Raw genomic sequence first — 19534 nt, forward strand, 5'->3', positions numbered from 1 at the left:
TGGATTAGATGACAGGAGCAGTGTGATTTAGTTAGAATCAGATGTTGCTCAAAAGCAGAGAAAAAAAATCCAAGAGCGATTGGAAATGGAACGATATCAGTTTAAGGACTGGATGCAGGGAGAATAATTGTGATGAAGTATTACAGTGCATTTTTATTCCTGTATCCAACTGTTCAAGATTGGAGAAGATGAGATAAACATAGTGAAGTATTGGTAAAGGGTAGATAAATAGCTTGAAGGGTTCAAATAGAGATTAACTGAATGGAAATGGAGTGTTATGCTTTGACAAAAAATTCAGGTGGAAGAATCGAAATATTGAATGACCGGAGATATTGACTTAAAGTTGGAAATAGAAGGATAATAAGGCTAAAGATTTAAATATGAAAATTAAACACATTTTGGGCTCAGTACTGAATAAATACAACTGTGAAAACACAATGGATTATTGGTGATGGAGAGATTAAAATTATTGAATCTTTAAAAATGGCACAGCCAACAGCTGTATCTTTCAAAATATTTCGTCGGTAGTTGTGTTTCAAAGGTGGTAATGAATCTGCATATGGGAGGGAGACTGAAAATTTGGCTGAGTGGTGTCACAGCAACAACCTCTTACTCAACATCCAGCAAGACCAAGGAGCTGATTATTGACTTCAGGAGGGGGAAACCAGAGGTCCATAAGGCAGTCGTCATCAGGGAATAAAGCTGGAGAGGGTCAGCAACCTTAAATTCTTTAGTGTTATTATTTCAGAGGAACTGCGCTAGACCCAGCACATGAATGTAATAATGAAAAAAAGAGTACTGCAGCACCTCTACTTGCTTTGAAGACTGTGAAGATTTGGCATGATATCCAATACTTTAACAAACATCTACAGATGCGTGGTGGAGAGCATATTGATTGGTTGCATCGCAGCCTTGTATAGAAACGCCAATGCCATTGACTGGAAAATGCTACAAAAAGTAGTAGATACAGCCCAGTCCATCACAGGTAAAGCCTTTCCCGCCACTGAGCCACTCTACATGGAGTGCTGTTGCAGGAAAGCAGCATCCATCACCACTCAGAACAGGTTCTCTTCTCACTACTGCCATCAGGAAGGAGGTACAGGTGCCTCAGGACCTGCACCATCAAGTTCAGGAACAGTTAATACCTGTCAACCATCAAGCTCTTGAACCAAAGGGGATAATTTCACTCAACATCACTTGCCATATCATTGAAATAATCCCACAACCTATGGACTCACTCCGAAGGATTCTTCATCTCATGTTCTGAATATGTATTGAGTATTTATTATTATTATTATTATTATTCCCTTTTGTATTTACACATTTCGTTTTCTTTTGCACATTTTGTCTGCCATGTTGGGTGTGGTCTTTTATTGATTCTATTATGGTTTTTGGACTTACAGCGTATGCCTGCTGGAAGACAAATCTCAGGGTTGTATATGGTGACATATATGTACTTTGGCAACAAATTTACGTTGAACTTTGATGATGCCAAAATTCAAGCATGGAGCAGTACAGCACAGGAACAGGCTCTTTGGGTCATGATGTGCATTTTGATCATGATGTCAATTTAAACTGAAAATCTGTATGTACACAGTCTTCAGCCTCCATTTCCCGTCTGTTCATATTTCTCTCTGAATGCCACTTACACATTGCCTTTGTCTTTACTTTCACCCCTTCCCCTGCAGCATGTTCCAGGTACCTATCACTCTGAGTAAAAAAACTTGACTCGTAATTCTCTCTTAAACTTACTTCCTCTCACCTTGAAGCAAGGTTTTTTAGTATTTGATATTTTCACCTTGAGAAAAAGCATCTGATTATCTACCCTATCTATTCTTCTCATCGTTTTATATTCTTCTACAAGGTCACTCCTCAGCCGCTGATGCTCCTGTAAAAATAATCCAAGTTTCTTCAGCCTTGCCTTAAGCTAATATTCTCCAATTAGGTAACATCCTGGTAAACCTCTTTTGCACCATCTCTAAAATCTCCACATCTCTCCTATATTGAGATAACTAAAACTGCAAGCAGTATTCCAAATGTGGCCAACCCAGTTTTATACAACTGCAACATGAGTTCCCTACTTTTATACTCAGCATCCCAACTGATCCAAAGATTCGAAGTACATTTATTATCAAAGAACGTATGCAGTATACAACCCTGAAATTCATCTTCCCACAGACAGCCACCAAACAAAGAAAACCATGGAATCCAAGTATGTTGTATGCCTTTTTGCCACTCTAACTACTTGTGTGGACGCTTTCAGGGAGCTATGGCCTTGCATTCCCTGATCCTTCTGTACGTCAATACCCTGCCATTTATGATACACTTTTCTCCGACATTTGAGCTCACACTTGTTTAAACAACTAAATCCATTTCTCTGCCCCTATTTCTAACCGATCTTCACATCAGCAACCTGTTGGAGGAACTCTGTTGTTGAGTGCCCCTCTGAACCTCAAAACAATCACTCAGGCTAGTCGTAGCCATCATTTATATATAAACATAAAATTATTCTTCGTGTGGAAAAACTTACTGGAATTACTTAGGAAATCACTCTATAATATGTATGAGAGATATTTGCTGAGAGGTAGGAATGAGCTACCAGTGGAAGTGGGTGAATCCAGATCTGATTTCAATATTTAAGAGAAATTTGGAGAAGCATATGGATGGGAAGGGTATAGAGGGCTATGGTGCAGGTCAGTAGGACTGGTTCAGCATGAGCTAAATGAACCTAATGGTCTATTTATGTGCTGTAGTGTTCTATGACGCTATCAAACAACATCAGTGTCAAGGCTTCCATGACTTTTTCTTTACTCCCCCCACAGGTGCTGCCTGACCCTCTGAGTTTTCCCAGCAGATTGTTTGTTGCTGCAGATGCCTACATCTGCAGTCCCTGGTGTCTCTGGTCTACACACAAGTTTAACATTGGTATTTCATGATTCAGATTCAAAAGCCCCAAACGGGTAGGTTCTGGGGTAGTTAAACAAGAATTACTGCCAATGTTAAGGGAAGACGATATAACAAACATTCTGGTTATTAAACAATAGATTAATTCGTAATGGAGTGCCCATCTCGACAGAGGTGTAAGGAGTCATGGAAATAGAACATGGAAGAATATCTAAACTATTCAATTGAACATCAAGCTGAAGTGTTAACTTTATTTCTGATTCTGCTCACAGATGTGGTTTGATTTGCCATGTCATTCCAGAAAGTTCTTTTTTACACCAATAATAATTTCATGTGCATATGTAAGTGACAATTACAACTCGTATGCATGCTTTTTATGTGAGATTCAGAGAAGCACTCTACAATACAGTAGATATTCAGAAGTTGCTGAACTGCTATTTTTGAAGTATAAGTTGATTAGAAGTGATTTGAATGGAATATTGAGCACTGTATTATAAAACAATTCCAGAAGATTGCAATACCTACAGTTATCATTGTGGAACAGTAAGTTATAACAATATGAGTGCATCACTAACAAACCATACACATAGTGATATTCTCCCTTTAAATAGTTTAACCAACATTCCATTTTGAGCAGAATTTGCTGTTTTGAAAGTAACAAGAATGTCTAATTTTTCTTTTTTCCTCAAGCTCATACACATGGATGAGACCACCATTTAACCTAATTTCTCTTTTAGTATTTTAATTTAAGTATCTATCTCATATCCTTTTCCTCAATGTCCAGCCAGGCCAGATGGAAAAGGCAGTGTCAGGACCAGAGGCGAGGGTAGGGTCAGTTCTGCTCCCTGCTCCATGATGTTTACTCTGCTCTTTGCTTCACTGAAGCTGAGACTATGAGCCTGTGTCTTTGAGTCTGAGGATTCACTTTCATTCTAAATGTTATTTGCTTACTTGTATTGTTTGCACAATTTGTTTTACTCTCTCTTTGTGCACAATCAGTATTTGTCCGTCTTTTCTAAGGGTTCTTCTGGGTTTCTTGCTTTAAGGAGACAAAACTCATGGTTGTATAATGTATACACACTTTGATAATAAATGTATTTCTAACTTCAAACATCTCAAAATTTTGTTTCTGACCTAATTTTATCTCCTTATTTCATCTCATAGCGTGAGAGTTTTTTTTTTCTTCCATTGCTGGTGATAAACTCATATTTTTCTGTTCTACCTTCCTCCCCAGTAACACCAACTCAAATCACTTCCACATTCCACCTTAGTCTGGGGCAATGTTTATACATCTTTTACACTTTTGCAAAGCATCTGCTGTTCCCGTATATAACATTTTATCTGGTAAAGTCCATCATGTTTTCGCAATTTTGCAACTGCCAGCAAATCAATACACCAGACCTTCCTGTGGGAGCTGTAGCCTCTGTACAGATTAAGAGTTATAATTATCAGTCCCACCGTACTAATAAATTTTGGTTTGCAAAGGAAGGGGTGCCACTCACTTCCTGAAGTTCACAGCCACTGGTAGAAAATGTTAAGTTTATCACTGTATTATGGAGCGTGGAAGAGCATCATATGATAAAATTGGGCATGATAATATGTGCATGCATTTCTGGAATTAGAGTATAAAGACAAGATTATTTAGCTGTCTTCTTAACACTGCAATACCAGACTTTTATTTGGCATTCAGCTTTTAAACTTGGCACCACTTCAGTTGAGAAACTGTAGAAATGACTTCAAGATCCTTTCACTTACATGATGGTGGTTATGATTTTGGATTAACAACTGAGGGGTTGTGAGGTCAAGATCCATCATGGCAAGTAATTAATATCCAGTGTTATCATTCACCTTACCTTCCTTCCCCCCACCTGGTTTCACCTCTCTCCTGCCAGCTTGTATTCCTTCCCCTTCCCTCCTTCACCACCACCTTCTTATTCTGGCTTTTACCCCTTTCCTTTCCAGTCTGGATGAAGAGTCTCGGGCCAAAGCATTGACTGTTTATTCCATTCCATAGATGCTGCCTGACCTGCTGAGTTACTCCAGCATTTTGTGTGTGTTGCTTAGGAATCGCAGCATCTTTCCAATGTTAGAATTTTGTTTATGTAATCTACCTCCGCAATTATATATGATGGAATGCTTTAATAATAAAATGAAATTATCACAAATGTGGATAATGGCTGAAAATATCATCTTTCCCTAGAACTGATACTTAGAGATATACCAGAATTTAAGGGATTTACCAAATATTCATTTCATATCTTATTCTAAAAATTGCTTTGTTGTACTAGATGGTAGTGGTTTGTTTCACATTTACTACACTATAAGTACTGTTTATTAACCTTTCAAAATCCCAATTTTTTTTCAGATGAGCACGTCATGATTTGCTCAGATAAATGTTTGAAAAAAAGGTTTTTATTTTTTAATGCTTGAATATATTAGTTTCCATATGCATATTCTAATAACTATTATGGATAATATAAAATGAATAAATAATTATTTAAAATTTATGTTCCGTATTTTTCAGTTCCCTGTCTGTGAGTCTTCCAATTTAATTGGAATTTTCACTCAGTTGCATGACATCACTGTCACTGGGCACTAGAGGTCCCAGATGCATAACTGTAATCAATGTCTGAAAATGTAAAACCCATACCACAAAGGATTGCAAAATACTGTGGAAAGCATTCTTCAGGACCAGTAGTGAACACTGTTGCCTAGTTCTGCAAGGTGTTAAAAAGGCTTATGGCATATCAGTCTTCACGATGAAAGAAACTGAATGTAGCAGCCTGGACTTCTAACTGCAGTCAGTCAGGCACTTAGTGAGAGCTCGCTTTTATACTTTGTTCAGCATTAGTCTCCTAATCTGAGATAGGATGTTCTTGCTATGGAGGGAGTACAGTGAAGGTTCAACATTTGGGTTCCATAAGACCATGAGGCATAGGAGTAGAATTAGACAATTCAGCCAATTGAGTCTTCTCCGCCATTCCATCATGGCTCAGTTGTTATCCTTCAACCCCAATCTCCTGCTGTCTCCTCCTTGATGTCCTTAATAATCAAGAACTTATCAACCTCTGTTGTAAACATGCCCAATGACTTGGGATCCACCACCTTCTGACTAAAGAAATTCCTTCTCACTCTCTTTTTTAAAGTACCAACCTTGTTTACTGGTACTGTATATAAGATATTCCTTGTGTTAGAGGTTAGAGAAAAGAGAGGGGATCTCAATGAAACTTATGAAATCATTAACAGATTACAGGTAGGAAAGATATGCCAGATAGAGGGGTGCTCCAGAACCAGGGGCTCACAGCCCAAGGACATTTAGCTTTGAGGTGAGGAAAAACTTCATCAAACAGAACATGGTGAACCTATGGAATATCTCTACCACAGAATACAGCTGAAGGTAAATCATTAAATATATTCAAGAAGGAGTTTGATAGAATGGAAATGAGTAAGGGAAAACACAAGGGACAACACAATGATCAGCCATGATTTGATTCAATTGTGGAACAAGTTCAAAGGCAAATGGCCTCCTGCTGCTTCTACTTTCTGTATTTTAGTGCCATAAGATCCAGGTCTTCACTCAGAGCTACCTCTCATGGGTGAGCTGAGTATAAAGAGGTGGGAAGAATTATCAAGCACTGAACTCTCGCTGCACAATTCACATTGTGAATTAATATATGCAGTGCTATAAGCATACAATTTGTTTCTAAAGGGCAGGGTTACAATACAATCACAGCCAAAGCTGATGGGTAGAGATAAGCTTTGTGTTTTGATATTCTGCACTTAAATTTAAAATTTAAAATAAACATCCACACTTTATTCTATGCAAATTATTGCTATCAAATCTAACAGGTTTTTATCGAAAAGTTTTTTTTTACAATGTTTATAAAGGATTGCCTGTTTGACCTTTTTAAAATATTACCTCAAGTGATGAGAAAGTCTTCATCCTGTGAGAACTTCACTTGCAATGGATAACACTGATTTTTAACTTGTCCAAATTTGTTAACGATTCCTGAAATGGGAAAAAATACCCCTGCACCAGTGTGATCACTCCGCCTTTACTGTTTATAAAGGAAGCAGGTTGCCTGGCAACATTTTCAGCTTTGAAATGTTAGTTCATGGGGAATATAAGAATGCATGAATTAGGAGCAGAAGCAGGCTGCTTGTCCTTCCAGCCTGCCTTGTCATTTAATAAGATGATGCCTGACCTGATTATAATTTCATTCCCATCTTTTCAAGAATCTGCTTTAAAGATAACCAAAGACCATGCTTCCACCATCTTTTGAGCAGAGTTCCAAAGAATTACAGTTCTTGGAAAGAGAGAGAAAAAAAATCACCTCATCTCTGTCTTACGTGGGAAACTCCTTATTTTTAAACAGTGACCCTTAGTTCTGGTTACCCCACAAGAGGAAACATCCTCTTCATATTCAAGGGGTAGAATGGTTCACTCAGTTCTATTTGTATAATTTTACCTCTTGCTAAATCTCTTTTGGAGTTGTATATTCCTCCATTTTTGGCATCCTCTATATCCTCCTTTTCTTAAAAGAACGTTCTGTACTCACTGGAGTATAGAAGAATGATGAGGGATCTCATTGAAACCAATCCAACAGGTCTCTTTATATCAGAGATAAGAGGGAATTTCTTTAGCCCTCTGTGGAATTCCTTATCACACAGTTGTGGAGGACACGTCACTGGGTATATTTAAAGTGGAGGTTGATAAGTTCTTGATTAGTAAGAGCATCAAGGTTATGGGGAGATGGCACGAGACTAAGGTTAAGGGGAATAATAACTCAGTCATGATGGAAAGCCAGAGCAGACTCGTTTGGCTGAATGGCCCAATTCTTTTCCTACGTCTTATGGTTTTTCCCTTTGCCCTTATTTGGTGGCTCTCCACCACCAATCTTAATCTCCATCACCTCTCCAACTCACTTTCATTATTTAAAATCCTCCTAATATCTCCTTTGGCTTCATATCAATTTTTGCCTGATTATTGTAGATCTGTGAAGCATTGTGGGACATGTTCCCATGTTAATGGTGTTCTGTAAATGTAAATCTGCAAGTTGGACACTTTAAATAAAAATGTCTGGATCAGAGTCAGAGTAGCTCAGTGGACTTACAATAATCCACCAAACATTTTCTCTGGTGTTTTTATAGGCAAGTAAGTAGTCACTTGAGCATTGTGATTGACAGTGTAAATGCTCACAAGCACCGTAACACCAAGGCTTCTGCATGCCTTAGGCCAAAGATAATCACTTGAACACCAATCAGTTCATCTAGACTTCATTGTGACTGTATAATTTTAGCAAGCGCCAACTTGCTATTGGTTTGCCCACCAAAGAGCAACAGAACAGATTAATTTGTATTACACTGTACCCTGCAGAGATGCTTTTCATAAGTTTTGATCAGCCCTACTATCTTATATACCACTTATATTGCAGGAGTAACTCAGTAAAGAGTGCTTTTGCTTCAAATCATCACTGACAATTACCATGCAATTTCTTTCCAATATCACATATACTCAGTTGCCACTTTATTACATACATATGTACACCTGCTCTTTAATGCAAATATCTAATCGGCCAATCATGTGGCAGCAATTCAATGCATAAAATCATGCAAACATGGTCGAGGTTTGGTTGCCTTTCAGACCAAACATCAGAATGAAGAAGAAATGTCACCTCAGAGACTTTGACCATGTTGCCAGGTGGGGTGTTTGTTCTGACTATCTCAGAAACTGCTCATCTCCTGACATTTTCACACACAGCAATCTCTCGGGTGTACACCGAATGGTGCGCAAAAAATAAAAACATTAATTGAGCAGCCATTCTGTGGGTGAAAATGCCTTGTTAAAGAGAATGGCCAGAATGGTTCAAACTGACAGGATGGCATCGCGACAGTGGTGTGCAGAAGCCCATCTCTGGAAAGCACAAAATCTCAATCCTTGAAGTGGAATGGCTACAGCAGCAGCAGACCACTCCAGGTACCACGTCTGTACCTAATAGAGTGACTACTGAGTGCATTTTATCTGAGGCGCAGTATAAACTGAAGTCAGAATCGGGGTTCAAAATGGCACTTGGGCAAAGCAGAATAAAGGAGTCTCAGCAAACACGAGGAAATCTGCAGATGCTGGAAATTCAAACAACACGCACAAAACGCTGGTGGAACACAGCAGGCCAGGCAGCATCTATAGGGAGAAGCTTCGTCAGTCCTGACGAAGGGTCTTGGCCCGAAACGTCGACAGCACTTCTCCCTATAGATGCTGCCTGGCTTGCTGTGTTCCGCCAGCATTTTGCGTGCGTTGCTGTTTAAAGGAGTCTCAGTCTTCTTTGTTTCATCAGCAGGTCCATCCTTAAAATTCTATTCATGCTGCATATTTTTCAAGTTAATGTGAAGATGAAACATTTTTCATTGGTTTAAAATCTGTAGCGGAAGCTTAGTAAATATTTGTTGATGCAAAAGGATGTTTCAGCTTCTGTTTTGCTGACATGCAATCCATTGCTCTGCAGAAAAGTAGGCACTAGCCTTATCTAGCCTTCAAGTGGCTTAAAGTGGCTTGATATCTACATTATCTTGCATTCTTATCATCAGTCCATTGTCTGGCTGCCTGCCAAATAGCAGTCATGCAGGGATGAGTAGGAACCAATATTCAAACACACAGGTGATCACAAAGACCACATTAAATCAACATTAGCTTTGGTCACTTCAGAAGTTCTGAACTGTATCATCTCATTTTAACAAAAAGTACAACTCTAACAGGGCAAACAATGAATGTATAAATAGTTCTGGTGCTTTCAAACATAGAACTGATGTAGTGGGAAATCAGAAGTCAAATTGAAAATAAAAACTTTAATCGCTTATGAGAACAGGCTTGTTATCACAGCCAATTAACACAAGCTGAGTGAGAAATAAGCATAGGGATAAATCGAAATACACCAGCCCTCCTGATAAAAACAGGCATGCCATATTCCAAATAATTCTTCTCAAGGTCTGGAGAAAATTATATTTCACCAGAGGCAAATTATTTCAGTGTAACATTAATGATTATTTCAATTGTAGGAAACAATATTGTGGCTTGTTACAACTCTGAGAGAAATGCAGTTGTGTTACAGCAGATGGATACTGTTCTGAATTGGCCACCATGTGGTCTGGCATCTTGAACACACCATGAATGAGAAGTGAATTACAAATAGACAAATCCCATATACTAATTACTCAGCATCGCCAGAAATAGATTATCTGGTCATTATCACATTGCTTTGTTTTAATGTAATGCCTGCTGGTGGAGGTGGACACGTCCAACACCACTGGTTCCATTTTCCCTGAGTGGTACCATGGTATAAAGTAGCGGGAGTTTAAACATGGGAGAAATTCTTCACTATTTACAACCATTCATTGTGGCCACATTGGAATATCCCATGATTTTTGTGAGGATTCTAGGATAAGGCAGAGAGTAATCTTATTTTCATCAATTTATTGATAAAGCAGTTTTGTTAAAAAGTCGAGCGAACACACACCAGTCCTCATCAAGGGATCAGCAGTGGGAAAAGTGAGCAGTTTCAAGTTCCTGGATGTCAACATCTCTAAAGATCTATGCTGAGGCTCAACATATTGATGTGATTACAAAGAAGGCAAGATGGTGGCTGTATTTCATTTGGAGTTTGAGGATGTTTGGTATGTCACCAAAGGCTCTAACAAGTTTCTACATAAGTACCACGGACAGCATTTTAACTGGTTACATCGCTGACTCACTACACAGGATCAGAAAATGCTACAACCTCAGCCAACTCCATCATGGGCATTAGCCTCCCAACTATTAAGGACATCTTCAAAAGGCAATGCTTCAAAAAGTTGGAATCAATCACAAAGGAGCCCCATCACCCAGGACAAGTCCTCTTCTCATTGCTACCATCAAGGAGGTGATACAGGAGCCTGAAGACACACACTCAGTATTTTAGGAACAACTTCTTTGCCTCTGTCATCAGATTTCAGAATGAAAACATAAGTCGATGTATCCTACCTCAATTTTTTGCACTAATTTAAATTTAATTATATGTATATAGATTTATTATTATAATTTACAGTTTTTTGTGATGTACTTCACTGTACTGCTGCCACAAAACAAGAAATTGCTTGACATATGCCATTGATATTAAAACAAATTCTGATTTTGATATTTGTGAGGAAATATTAATGAAGATTATCTTGACAGATCACAAGGAACTTGTATACAATTACATAACATCAATCACATTACTGGTGCCATCGAACACAGTGCCAGTGAAACTATAAACAACCTGCACAATGCTAGCCACTACAGGTTAGCAACAATATAGACCTTTTTCTTTCTTGTTCCAGTTCTGTTTGACTTGTAAAAATTGTGTATAATTTGTGTTTCCCTTGTGAATGCTGCCTATTTAATGCTGCGTGCTAGTGACACTGCTGTAAGTATGTTTTTCATTGCAAACATGTACTTGTGCAGATGACAACAAACTCAACTTTGACCACATTTTAGGAAGGTGGTGATCATTTTATCAACTCAAAGTAACAAACAGGGTCAGGTCTGACCATCACCATTGCCACAAGCAATGCAGGAAAGCATCCTCTTTGTTATTAACCCACAGGATGTGAGCGGCACGAGCAAACATTGTCCATCCCTGCATGCTTTACTTGTTAACAATTTCAGAGAGCAATTAAGAGCCAATCACATTGGTGCAAATAATCAATCATATTTATGGCTCTGCATTATATATGGGCCAAAACACATTGAGGTTTCCTTCCCTTAAATTAAATGGTTACCAAATGGGATTAAATGTCAATTTGCTTGATATACTCATCATTTCCAATGCCAACTTCATTTAAAGAAACTTCTGGCTTATTCAATTACTTGAATTTATATCTTCCATTTGCCACTGTGGAATTTGAACTATCTTTCTGAATCCAGTTATTCTTCCTTTCATATAGTCTTCAGCTACTGTGCACCGTTCAGGGTCTGCCATTTGTGGATTTCATTTAGAGGGGAAAAGAGGGTGCAGAATATACAAGAGGTTTATGAATTGCATCAGAAAGAAGCACAAATATATTAAGAGAATAATGAATAGAAATCACAATGCGAATATATGCTCTTCTTTATATAAAGGCAGCAGAGCCCTTTATCTAATCCTCTTTCACGCAAAACAATGAAAGGCCTCGTAAAAGTTAACTTATGCGATAATGGCTTTCTTCTGGACCATTGCACTTCTATTGCAAGTGCTGCAATTTTATGGCTGCCCCTTTCTAAACCTTAAAAGGAAAACTGTAGGTAGAATCTAGTTCTGTGACAAAGACCATATCAAATGTGACTTCCCACCATCAGTTATTTAAATGCAATAGTCAGAGCTTACAATCTTCTGCCCTCCATCACATGCACTGCAATGCATTTTCAACAGAAATCTTTCATGTCATTAATCCAACTCATTTCAGCCATCTATATGAAGAAAATAAATCCAAAAATGGCATATGGTCTGTATTACATTCTTGTGGGAGCTTGATGTGAGCAAATTGGCTGCTGTATCTTGAACTTTAGATTCCAAAACTTTAAATTCCTTGGCATTACAATCTCAGAGGATTTGTCCTGGGTCCAGCACATAAGTGCCATTACAAAGAAGGCTTGGCAGTGCCTCTATTTTCTTGGAAGTTTATGCAGATTTGGCATGTCATCAAAAACTTTGACAAATTTCCATAGATGCACAGTGGAGAGTATCCTGACTGGTTGAATCACAGCCTGGTATGGAAAGACCTATGCCCATGAACAGAAAAGCCTACAACATAGCGGAAACAGCCCAGGCCATCAGAGGAAAAGTCTTCCACACCAAGGAGCACATCTATGAGCAGTGTTGTCACCAAAAAAGCAGCACCCATCATCGAGGACAGACACCATCCAGGTCACGCTCTATTCTCGCTGCTGCCATCGGGCAAGAAGTATAGGAGTCTCAGATCCCACAGCTCAAGGTTCCAGAACAGTTATTACCCTTCAACCATCAGACTCCTGAACAAGTGTGGGTAACTTCACTCACCTCATCACTGAACTGATTCCACACCATATGACTCACTTTCGTGAATTCTACAACTCGTGTTCTGAGTATGATTTATTATTCATTTAACTATTATTAAATTGGGCCGAGGAGTGCAGTAGAGTAAAGAGATCTGAGAATACAGGTGATGTCACAGGTAGATAGGGTCATATATTTTACTTCTTTTATGTCTTTTACACTTGTTTCTCATCTTGAGTGTGACTCTCGAACTGACTGAGCCTGTGTCTCGCTGTTTGGAGATTGCTCGTGTGTTTCAGCACTCTGCAGTCTCTGGTGAGATGATTCCAGGAGGCAGAGCGTACCTCCTGGTGAGAAGGCAATGGGCCGCAACCCGATGTTTGACTCTTGTTTCGTCAATTATAGCTTCTATTGCTTGCTGATTAAAGTAATGGGGGTGAATGAAACATCAAGGTGAGCGCAGAGGTTTAGAGATCGTTTGAGGAGTGCCAGTTCTCTGCGGTCTCAGAGCGGATTCCGGGAGGCAGAGGCAGCGTGCACAAACCTCGTAGCAGGCAGGCTGCAGGACAAGGCATAAGCTGATGCTTGGCTCCACTTCATCGATTGAAGTGACAAGGGAGACTGAAGCTTCAAAGTGAGTGCAGAGGGTGAACTTCTTGCCGTTTGATCAATTGCTCTGTACCAGAGAGGCGAGAGCCCACTGCTGTACCCAAGGAGTGTTGCTCAGGACTATAAACTCTTTTTTACAGTCTTATAGTTTTTATGTTGTGTTGTTTTGCCTGACATTCTGCTTTTTTTTGTGTGTAGGGTGGGGTATTAGGGGTCGATGTGCCTGATCCATTTTGTTTGTTTCTTTTTGTGCAGGAGGAGGGATCGGGGGGTGTGATGTACCTGGACCATCTACATCTTTGTTTTTGTGCAGGAGGAAGGGGGAGGTGGGGTGGGGTCAATGTGCCTGATCTGTTTTGTTCATTTTTTTTTGTGCAGGAGGAGGGATTTGGTGGTCAATGTGACTGATCCATTTTGTTTGTTTTTTTAGTGCAGGAGGAGGGATATTGGGGGTTGATGTGCCTGAACCATTTTGTTAGGTTTTTTGAGTGTGGCAGAAGGGATTTGAGCAGAGGGGTTGGTATGCCTGATCCATTTCATTTGTTCTTTTTTGCGGGAGGAAAGATTTGGGGATCGATATGCCTGATCTGTTTTGCTTGGTTTTTGTGAGGGAGGAAGGATTTGGGGGTTGATGATCATGCTGTGTTTCCTTTCTTTCTTGGTTTCATGGCTACCCAGAGAACTGAAGAATTTCAGAGTTGTATATATCGGGCCGGTGGGGCTTGTCATCCTTCAATGGCAGCCTGCCTATGAGAAGGAAAACTCTGATTTTAAACCTCCACTGCCTTGCGGCCACACCCACCCATGAGAAAGGATTCGGGAATAAACCCCAGAGGAAGGAATCCGGAGCCAGGGTCCCTAAAGCAGTTTGATGCTGTCTACAACTTCATTCTGACAACCTCTGCGATGACACTGGTGCCAAGCAGAGCACTTGCCTTTCCCATGGACTACATCAGTGATGTGGAGAGGGGGATCTCACTACACGAGCAACAGACAGTTCTTTAAGCTTTCCTGCCCAGGCTTGCACCCTGGAAAGGACAAAGTCCACCAGAGGAGCAAACCCATGATCCCCTAGGATAGACGACTGCTGAACACAGGGTTATTGGTAATAAATGAACCTTTGAAACTTTGAGAAAGATTTTGGCACTTGGCCTTCATAAATCAAAGTATTGAGTACAGGAATTAGTGAGGCCAAATTTGGAGTATTGTATACAGTTTTGGTTACCTACCTAGAGGAATGATGTAAACAAGGTTGAAAGAGTACAGAGTAAATTTACAAGAATGTTGTCAGGTCTGGAGGACCCAAGTTAAAAGTAAAAAAATGAGTAGGTTAGGACTTTATTCCTTGAAACATAGGTGATTAAGAGGAGATTTGATAGAGGTATGCAAAATTACGAGGATGATTGATAGGCTTATAGGCAAGCAGGTTTTTTACACTGAGGTTGGGTGGGACTGAAACCAGAGGTCATGGATTAAGTGTGAAAGGTGAAAAGTTTAGGGTGAATACAAGGGAATAATTCTTCACTCAGAGGGTCGTGAAAGTGTGGAATGAGCTATTGGTGCAAGTGGTGCAAGCTCAATTTCAACAATTAAGAGAACTTTGGATAGGTACATAGATGGTAGGGTTACGGAGGGCTATGGTCCCTGTGTTGACCGATGGGAGTAAGCAGCTTAAATGGTTCGGCATGGATTAGATGGGCTGAAGGGCCAGTTTCTGTGCTGTACTTTCCTATGTCTCCATTTGTCTTTTTATTGTATTTGCACAGTTGTCTTTTTTTGCACATTGGGTGTTTGTCAATCTTTCTGTGTAATTTTTTATTAATTCTAATAATGCATTTCTTTGTATCTACTGTGAATGCTCGTAACAAAATGAATCTCAGGGTAGTATATGATGACACATTTGTACTTTGATAATAAATTTACTTTGAACTTTGAACATTAAAATAGTAACACTGCTCTACAAAAATGTACTCCAATGGCTATAAAGTGCAATGGGGAATTCTATGGTCATGAAAGACGTATGTAAAGGCAAACAGTGTTCTCACTTTAATTGAGTCATGCATGGATTTTAAGCTATTATTCACATCCAGTTGTGTTCAGAGTTCAATGCCTTTGAAAGTGTTTGGTCAAGCTGTTAAAATGTGCAGCAACAAATGTTACATTTTTGTGAGTGTTAAACTTGTATGCTGAAAATAGGAGGAATGTAAGAAACAAAATGATATTGTGGGATATCAGCAACAGCTGGAAAAGAAAAGCAGACACTCCGATTGTGAAGTGCAAAAATGAAGTTCAGTGCCAATAGAATAACAAGACACTGTGCACATAACTTCACAAAATCACAAGAAAACTCTAAGTTCAATTTGCTATTTATAAATGAAAATTAAGAAGAGGGAAAAGGAGGCAGACAACGTTGCAGCAACAAATGAAATGGGAATGTTGCAAGTATAAGATATACTGGGTATTGGACATCAAACTTCTTTTGGAAATAGGAAAAACAAATTGCTTAAAAGAGACTACACTGTGATATGTAAGTAACAGCCATACCCCTAATGTTAGTTAATGATGCATTGCAGGAGACAATATTTTAAGCAGGAAGGAGAGTAGATTTTTAAAATGTGCTTTTAAGGGACGGCAGCACAAAGCATCAGGTGTTCCCATTACTTCTCACACAGCAGGTCCCCAATCTCAACCTTGTTATCGGACAAAAACAGATGGTGATAGCTATATGTTTTCTTGTGGGCAGGAAAGGGGGGACAAATAACAATAAATTGCTCAGCCTGCGATTTGATCTTCTGTTTCCTAATGGCTGTCGGTGCAAAGCTGCAAGTGAGGACTCTGCACAAGCTTTCAGTGGAGAAATGATCTCTGTCAAAAGAGAATGAAGAATAGTGAAAGAAAATATATAGTTCATTATTTAAAAAGTAGGAAAAGTAGGAAAATTAAGCTGTCATGGGCAAAGTATTTTAAAAATGGTGCCCTCTATGACAATTTATATGAAGGTACTCAAAGGACAGCAAAGACTGTTCAATCCATAAACCCTTCCTTATCCAGATGCAATGCGGCTACGTATACCGTCAACATCTCCCAGCAACTTCCTAGCACCGCATTCTCCAGGGTGAGGCAAAAAAGGTGGCCAATTTAAGAAAAAAAACTCTGGGGAAATTTCTCTCCAAGCCCCTAAGGCAATTAAACAAGCTGCAGGAAACCACAGTGACTCATGAATCTATTTCTAACTACCCTGCAACTTATCTTTTATAACTTGATATGTCCTCATATTTTATTTAAGATGGCTCTCAAACACAAGGTTGTAATGAGGCTTTCCCATGTTGCTGCTTCCCAGATCCAGAGCAAAACTGTAAGCTATGAACACCCACAAGCAATTAGACATTGATCATCATAATAAAAATCAGATCGCGTGTGCTGAAATGTTAACATAAACAAGCAAGTAAAACTAACAAAGTTGACATTCAGTCCCTTCTGGGCACCAAAGTGGTAACTGGAATATGTGGAGGAAATCAAGTTTATACCTTGCATTACAATTCAGGTCTTTATACAAGCTATTTCTTTTTCTGTAGGTGCAACTGAAAGCATTTTCTAAGTATATTAAATCTCTAGCAAATTAATTGCATCACGATGCTTCAACTGTATAATAATTGAAAAGCAGAGAAAATGTAATGAGTCTATCCTTTCAAGAAGATGTATCTTTATAATAGTGGATATATAAACAACAGTATTTTTAAATAAAAGTCAGGATACTGCCTTCAAGTGGATGATGGAATTATAATTTATCTGTCTTTTGCCAGAACTAAAGCTCGACAGCAAGAAATGATTTACGCTTTGAGATAACATTCACCTTATAACCATTGATTTGAAATGGAATGTCAGTCCTAGTTAACCACTCATTGTATGTTATAAGGTTGGGTGGTTAATGTTTGGACATTGGCACTTCCTCTACAGTTCTCTCCAAGTATTCATCATTCCAGATGAGTGGAAAGATCTTTTCTTTTTGACTTGATTGGTTTTGCAAATGACACTGAAAGAATAGAGATACCTCTTTGAGTGGCCACTTTACGAGGTACACCTATACACCTGTTTATTAACACAAATATCTAACCAGGAATCATGAGGCAACAACTCAATGTATAAAAGCGTGCAGACATGGTCAAGAGGTTCAGTTGTTGTTCAGACCAAATATCAAAATGGGGAAGAAACGTGATTAAGTGACTTTGACTATGGAATGTTTGTTGTTACCAGATGGGATGCTTTGAGAATCTCAGAAGTTGCTGATACACTGGGACTTCCACGCACAAAAGTCTCCAGAGTTTACAGAGAACAGTGCAAGAAGCAAAAGTCATCCAGTGATTAGTAGTTCTGCGGGCAAAAATGCCTTGTTAATAATAGAGGTCAGTGGAATACAGTCAGACTGGTTCAAGCTGACAAGAAGGTGACAGTAACTCAAATAAGCACATGTTGCAAAGGTGGTGTGCAGGACAGTATCTCTGAAAGCACAATATATCAAGCTACAGCAGCAGAAGACCATGAACATACACTTACTGGAAACTTCATTTAGTACAAGAGGTACCTTATATAATGGCCAGTGAATATATGTTTCCTGTTGAAAATGATAACTGAGTCTAATTACTTGAAACAATCACATGTTCAACATCTAGCAACTTTTTCTTAGTAGAAGTATGATACAGATCTCCCAGGGACACAGCTGGATAAAGCTATTTAAAACACAGATTTATCCATCTGAAATCATATAAAATATAAAAATCTCTCTGTTTCTGGTATTCATATAACTTTGATGTCTGAGCCTGCCCTTCATGGAAACAAAATATATCTTGAAAATATATCTTGCACTGTTTTAGCTCATTTTTCCTGTACCATTTGGGAAGAGTTCCCACAGAAAATTCCACAGAATGATGATTTATCCCGTTACAAGCTGAATTTCTGCAACCTCACCTGTTCTCTCTGCCAATAGAACTGTAAACACAGACTTGCCATTATTTTCTTGTCCTTAATAGAATTTTAATAATTGATGCTTTGCTTCCAATCGGCCTTCCAAAGGCTTTCTTCATTTTTTTTTGCTAAGGAAGGCAGTGGAGCCTAATGGGAACAAGAGCAGTTTGCTCAAACAGCTTGTGAACTGCTCTCATGTTGTTTCCAGACCACTTTGAGAGCTTGCTCTTAATGCAGCATTAGGTGTACCATTAAAATACTTACCATTATCTCAGCAATTCCACTAAAAATCTAGCATCTGGCTTTTGATAACAAAATGTTTCAGAAAAATCTGGAAACATAAATGACAGAACTCTGGTACCAGGAATAAAATTCACCGGATTTCATGCATGATCAGCTTGAGTGGTTGTTTAAGGAAGAAATGAAAAGAAATTAAAACAGATATCATTCTCTGCACCCCTTCAGATATTGTGATTTTTCAATGGTTTTCCAAGAAGCTATACTACTGTTGTTCAGGAGTCTCAAGATTTACACAGTATTCAAAGTTGATCGTTTAAGCTTTGTCTTTGCATCAAAGTGTTAGGGAGTGTTAGAATGGCACTTCCAGCAAAAGAAAACTCTGTCACTTTTAATTTTCTTGCATTTAAAAAAATTAAAACTTACTGTTGAGGATCTTCTTAATGGGCAAGCAAATAAGTCTGTTCAAATGCTGATCCTCATGCAGACACTGAGCAATGACCCAGCACAAAGGCAAAGGAGAGCACTGAAACCCCTTGGTCGTCCATGTGACATCTACTAACAAGCTTTATAAATCTGCGGTCTCACCTCATCTTTCCTCAAGTCTTTATATTTTAAAAGATTTTTCCAACATCTAGAGACACCATTTCCTGAGTGGGATAGGTTAGTGCAAGAAAATCCTCTCCCAATGAATTTCTGACAAAGGATTGAGATATGAGACACAAGTCATTTATATTCCTACGCCAGATAATCCATCCTTTAAAAGTAATGCTCATTATTCAAACATCATACATTGG

At 38.9% G+C, this 19534-nt stretch overlaps 1 protein-coding gene across 12 annotated transcripts in view; it reads right to left on the reverse strand.

Annotated features, from left to right (window-relative positions):
- Positions 1-19534, reverse strand: part of tenm2a (teneurin transmembrane protein 2a) — a 2964155-nt gene that overhangs the window by 761471 nt on the left and 2183150 nt on the right. The gene's annotated exons all lie outside the window — the stretch shown is intronic.

The sequence above is a fragment of the Hemitrygon akajei genome, chromosome 15 (assembly GCF_048418815.1).
Source record: "Hemitrygon akajei chromosome 15, sHemAka1.3, whole genome shotgun sequence".
NCBI lineage: Eukaryota > Metazoa > Chordata > Chondrichthyes > Myliobatiformes > Dasyatidae > Hemitrygon > Hemitrygon akajei.